At 39.7% G+C, this 5,961-nt stretch overlaps 1 pseudogene; it reads left to right on the top strand.

Moving 5' to 3' along the window:
• The first annotated feature begins 4,712 nt into the window (after positions 1-4,712).
• LOC106735666 (60S ribosomal protein L5 pseudogene) lies at positions 4,713-5,661 on the top strand (annotated as a pseudogene).
• The last annotated feature ends 300 nt before the right edge of the window (positions 5,662-5,961 follow it).

The following is a 5,961-nucleotide window of genomic DNA, read 5'->3' as shown; positions in this document are numbered from 1 at the left end:
AAGCGAGAAATCACCCCCTAGGGGGGATGGCTACGCCTCAATCCCTTCTCCTCCATTCTCCTCTCAGGATCTTGGGCATCCATGCACATGCGCCCGGCGTGAGTTTAAGCCACCAGGTCCGGGATTCGAACCGCGGTCGACTACATGGGAGTCCAGTGACATAGCCATTATGCCAACTTCTGGTCCCCTAAAAAATATTTTGGTCATCTTTTAGGCTTGAGAAAGCTAGCAAAGTGGCAATCTCCAGAAATACATAGCTCTTTCAGAATGAAACAATGGATGCTTTCAGAACTTGTGATCTGTTTCTGGTAGCAAGTTAGAGAGAAATATAATGATAGTTAGACACTGTAGAGTCTTTCCCCAAAAGTATAGATATTTAATATTTAGGGAATACAATGCAATAGTATTGCATTCTTTTTTTAAAAAGGATGATTTATTTACAATTTATTATTATTATTTTATTTGTCCAGAGATGGGGGGTGGGGAATGAGAAGCAAGCCACCAGGTCCAGGACTTGAACTGTGGTTAGCCATGTGGGAGTCAAGCTCATTAACCATCACACTACCTGCTGGCCCCAGTATTGCATTCTTAAAAAACAAAACAAAACAAAACTTTTTTATTGTAATTTCACTTATGTTACTATGTATGGAAAGCTTGAATGTAGCTATATCTTAAAGATGAGTTTATTTTGCAGAGCTTAAATGCTAAGTAAAAATACTAATTTCATTGTAATGTATAGACTGACTCTCCTTAACTATTGAAGGTATTAATGCAAAAGAGAAAATATGTGACTTCCTGGAGGATGTGGCTATAACTCCCAGGCTGAGTTGATGGTGAAGTACAATCCCTTAATTTTGCAATACGAGAGCAAAGCACAACATTTTAAAGGACTGGGTCCTTAACTAAGATAACTCAGTACCTTAATCACGGATTTTAAGCTTCGTCCTCCAACTGTAACATCTTCAAAGATTATGGTTTTGAATTTTTATTACCCACATCTAGCTTGGACAAAACTTAACATTACATTCCAATTATATTCGTAAGATTGAACAGTACAACAGCCGCTTTTATGAAATAACTCATAAAATATTGATATGTAAATAAATACAAAAATGTCTTTATGTCAAAATCAAAGGTGAACGACAAAATAAGAAAAATATTTTAACATACATGACAAAAGGCTATAGGTTAATATTCCTAATACAACTAGTAAGAAAAAGATGGTTTCAAAAGTAGGAAAATGAACAAAAAATGAAATACAAACGACCAATAATCATATAAAATAATGTTCAACTGCACTAGAAATTAAATAATAAAAATAATGACAATATTTTCAGTCAACAGTTTTTTTTTAAGTGAACAGATTAACAAAAATTAAACATATTGAAAAAAGAAAAACCAAAAAACCAGTGTTGTGTGGGAATGTGGAGAAATTGGAACCTTCATACTCATTGGTGACACTATATTGTAAATTGATGCTTTCCTTGGGCCAGCAGATGGTGTGGAGGTTAAGAGGGCTGGATCCTACATGGCTGGCTGAGGGGTTTGAGTCTCAGACTAGGTGGCTTGAAAAACATGCAGAGCATATGTGCTTGCCCAAAATCCAGAGAGGAGAATGGAGGGGAAGGGATTGTAGCATGGCCATCCACCCCTTGCCCCACTTTCCTTCTCTCTGTCTCTGGTAGATGCATAGCACCCTGTAGCAATGAATAGATAGGTAGGTCGGTAGATGATTGATTGATAGATAGCTAGATAATAGCTAGCTAGCTAGATGCTTTTCTTGAAGAGCAATTTGATACATTTATCTCCAGCCTTAAAAGCATGCATACCTTTTGACCTAGCAACTCGATTTAGATGAATTTCATTCTGGGTCATAATCTGAAATGTGTTCAAAGATTTGTGTAAAAGGGTGTCCTGGCCAGCCGTAGTGGGGCAGTGGCAATGCAGAACCAACAGAATGTTCAGCAGTGCTGAGGCCACATGGAAGGCCCCAGGTCCATGTCCTGAGGTCTACCTGTGCACTCCAGGCGTACTCACTGTGATGCTGGCTGACTGAGGCTGCGAGTGGGTCACAGTGTCAAGACTCCATTGGGAATGCCTCCTCTCTCTCTCTTTCTCTCTCATGGGAGAAATTTTTTTTAACAAAAGGACTTCTTTACAGTGTTATTTAAAATATCAGTAAATTGGAAATTTTAGTGTTCTGCATTAAAGGTTAATGAACTAAATCTTCCAATACATTGATATGTATCTATACAATAATGTACTGCTCAGCTATTTGAAATCATTTCATAAGATAGTATTTAATGACCTACGTAAGGTTTGCAATGTGGTACTAGCTAAAAAAATCAAATGACAAGACAATCGCATACAATTGTGCTTAGAAAAGAGAATCGGCGTTGAAAGATTTCTTCTGGGTTGTGAGACTTCATTTGTGTTTGTGCACTTTCTGATCTCTTCTCTTGTTTTCTGTAATAAACAGGTAAGAATGAACAGGGAGTACTTTTGTAATCAAAGAAGAAAGTTATTTTAAAAATGACTTTCATGTGTTGGTTTATCTTTGAGTGTAAACCTGTTTTTTGTTTTCAGTTCATGTTTCCTTTTAGGAGCAGAAAAAAGAGTAGTTTGTGATGTTTTGTGATTTTTTTTTTTTTTTGAGAGATTTTTGCTATAGGGTGCATGCACTTGCCAGAAAGACAGAGAGACAGAAAGCAAGAAATCACCCCCTGGGGGGATGGCCATGCCACAATCCCTTCTCCTCCATTGTCCTCTTGGGATCTTGGGCATGCATGCACATGAGCCCAGGGTGCTTTTTGTTTTTTTGGTTTTTTTTTGAGAGGTTTTGCTATAGGGCGCATGCGCTCACCAGAGAGACAGAAAGCGAGAAATCACCCCCTGGGAGGGATGGCCACGCCACAATCCCTCCTCCTCCATTCTCCTCTCGGGATCTTGGGCACACACGCACACGTGCCTGGCATGAGTTTAGGCCACCAGGTCCAGGATTCGAACTACAGTTGACTTCATGGGAGTCCAGCATCATAGCCATTATGCCAACTGCTGGTCCCACTCAGCGTGAGTTTAAGCCACCGGGTCCAAGACTCGAACTGCAGTCGACTACATGGGAGTCCAGCAACATAGCCATTATGCTAACTGCTGGTCCCCTGTTTTGCGATGTTTGATAAAATAATTGCTGAAACACATTGTAAGGCAACATAATTATATTCATAGCATCTTAATTGTGTTTAATGTTTTCCAAGTTAAACTAATTTGAACTTGAGAACTGAGTTATTTCCTACACTTCAGGGGAATGCCTCTATTTTGTATAGAAGCTAGTGGAAAATTACATTGTTTTATAAGCATAATAGAGAAATCATCTTGTTTTATTTATATAGTATATGTGCTCTGCTAAATTATCAATCATTTCATGTTGAAAGCGTGCGTGTTGTTTTCAAGTTTTGAAAAAAAATTGGCCTCCTTTATTTTAACTTCTTACAACCCTGAACATTTTCTGCTTTTGCTTTTATATTGCCTTTTCTTTCATGACGATACCCATGAAGGCTCTTAGATTTATGGATTTCTTTTTCTTGTAATTCCATTAGTCATACCTAATGACTTCTCCAAATGTTTATTATAATATTCATTTGGGAATAGCTGGTAAAGGAAGTCTCTAGTGAAAAGATACTTTCCCTTGAGTATTTGTCATTGCTAATACCAGAGACTTGTGTTCTGCCTTAATTAAATTCACATTAAGTAGTTTATTTGTAACTAGGATTTGTATTTTAAAACATTTTAACATTTTAATGGGTTTAAAGAAAACATGAAAATAAATGTTGAGTTACAGTTTTAGGAGAATTTTGGAACATAGCTATTTAGGCCTTATCACTTTACAGCAAATAAAATTACAAATTTTTAAAGAATTATTTTGTTGGGACCAGCAGTTGGTATAGTGGCTGTGTTGCTGGACTCCCATGTAGTAGACCGCGGTTCAAGACCCAGACCCGTGGCTTAAACACATGTTGGGCGTGTGTGCATGCATGCCCAAGATCCTGAGAGGAGAATGGAGGAGAAGGGATTGTGGTGTGACCATCCCTCCTGGGGGATGGTTTCTCGCTTTCTGTCTCTCTATCTCTGTCTGTCTTTCTGGCGAGTGCATGTGCACTATAGCAAAAACCTCTCAAAGAAAATAAAAGAATTATTTTATTTAACTTTATTTATTTATTTTAGTTTGACCACAGAGGGACAGAGTAAGAGAGAAAGAGAAGGAAAGTGAGAAAGCAAGCCACCAGGTCCGGGACGTGAACTGTGTTCGGCCATGTGGGAGGCCAGTGCCCTTAACCACCATGCTACCTGCTGGCCCCAAAACTACCGTCATAACACATATGTATCTGGGAGCTGGCAGGTGGTGTGGTAGTTAAGGCACTGGACCCGCACATGACTGACTGTGGTTGAAGTCCTGGATCTGCTGGCTTGCTTTCTCACTTTCCCTTTCTCTCTGCCTCTCTCTGGTCAAATTTTAAAATAATAATAATAAATAAGATGAAATAAATCTTTAAAAATATATTTCTGAGCCCAGCAGAGCTACTTATTTCATGTAAAATTTAACTACATAAAAATCTACCAGCCTGAGGTGTGGTGGTTAAGGTGGCTGGATCACACGTGGCCACCTGCACTATTCCAGTCTGGACTCCATGGCTTGAAAAACATGCTGGGTGCTTTTTTCCCCCTATAGTGCTTGTGGGCCTGCAGGTCAGCCACGGCCGCGGGTCTCTGTTCCCAGGATAGGATTCGTTAAAATTGTCAAGAATAAGGCCTACATTAAGAGATACCAAGTGAAATTTAGAAGACGACGAGAGGGTAAAACTGATTACTATGCTCGGAAATGCTTGGCGATCCAGGATAAAAATAAGTACAACACACCCAAATACAGGATGATAGTTCATGTAACCAACAGAGATATCATTTCTCAGATTGCTTATGCCCGTTTAGAAGGGGATATGATAGTCTGCGCAGCTTATGCACACGAACTACCAAAATACGGTGCGAAGGCTGGCCTGACGAATTACGCTGCAGCATATTGTACTGGCCTGCTGCTGGCCCGCTGGCTTCTCAATAGGTTTGGCATGGACAGGATCTATGAAGGTCAAGTGGAAGTGACCGGAGATGAGTACAGTGTAGAAAGCATTGATGGTCAACCTGGTGCCTTCACCTGCTGTTTGGATGCAGGCCTGGCCAGAACCACCACTGGCAATAAAGTTTTTATGGGCCCTAAAGGGAGCGGTGGATGGAGGCTTATCTATCCCTCACAGTACCAAGCGATTCCCTGATTATGAAAGCAAGGAATTTAATGCAGAAGTCCATTGGAAGCACATCATGGACCAGAACGTTGCAAACTACATGTGTTACCTAATGGGAGAAGATGAAGATATTTATAAGAAACAGCTCTCTCGGTACATAAAGAACAGTGTAACTCCAGACATGGAGGAGACGTGTAAGAAAGCTCACACTGCTGTACGAGAGAACACATTCTATGAAAAGAAACCCAAGAAAGAAGTTCAAAAGAAGAGGTGGAATCATCCCAAGATGTCTCTTGCCCAGAAGAAAGATTGGGTATCCCAGAAGAAGGCAAGTTTCCTCAGAGCTCAGGAGCAAGCTGCTGAAAGCTAAACCAAACAATTTTCTATGACTTTATTCAAGATAAAAGATAATAAACTACAACAAAGCAACAACAGCCAAAAAAAAAAAAAAAAAAAAAAGAACAGGTGGAATCGTCCCAAGATGTCCCTTGCCCAGAAGAAAGATCGGATAGCCCAGAAGAAGGCACGTTTCTTCAGAGCTCAGAAGCGGGCTGCTGAGAGCTAAACTGAACAATTTTCTATGACTTTATTCAAGATAAAAGATAATAAAGTACAACAAAGCAACCAAAAAACAAACAAACAAACAAAAACCATGCTGGGTGTGTGCTTG

Source organism: Tupaia chinensis, unplaced genomic scaffold (genome assembly GCF_000334495.1).
Source record: "Tupaia chinensis unplaced genomic scaffold, TupChi_1.0 Scaffold000477_1, whole genome shotgun sequence".
Taxonomy (NCBI): Eukaryota; Metazoa; Chordata; class Mammalia; order Scandentia; family Tupaiidae; genus Tupaia; species Tupaia belangeri.
Note: the sequence above shows the minus strand (reverse complement) of the source record. Positions and strands in the feature narration are given on the sequence as shown.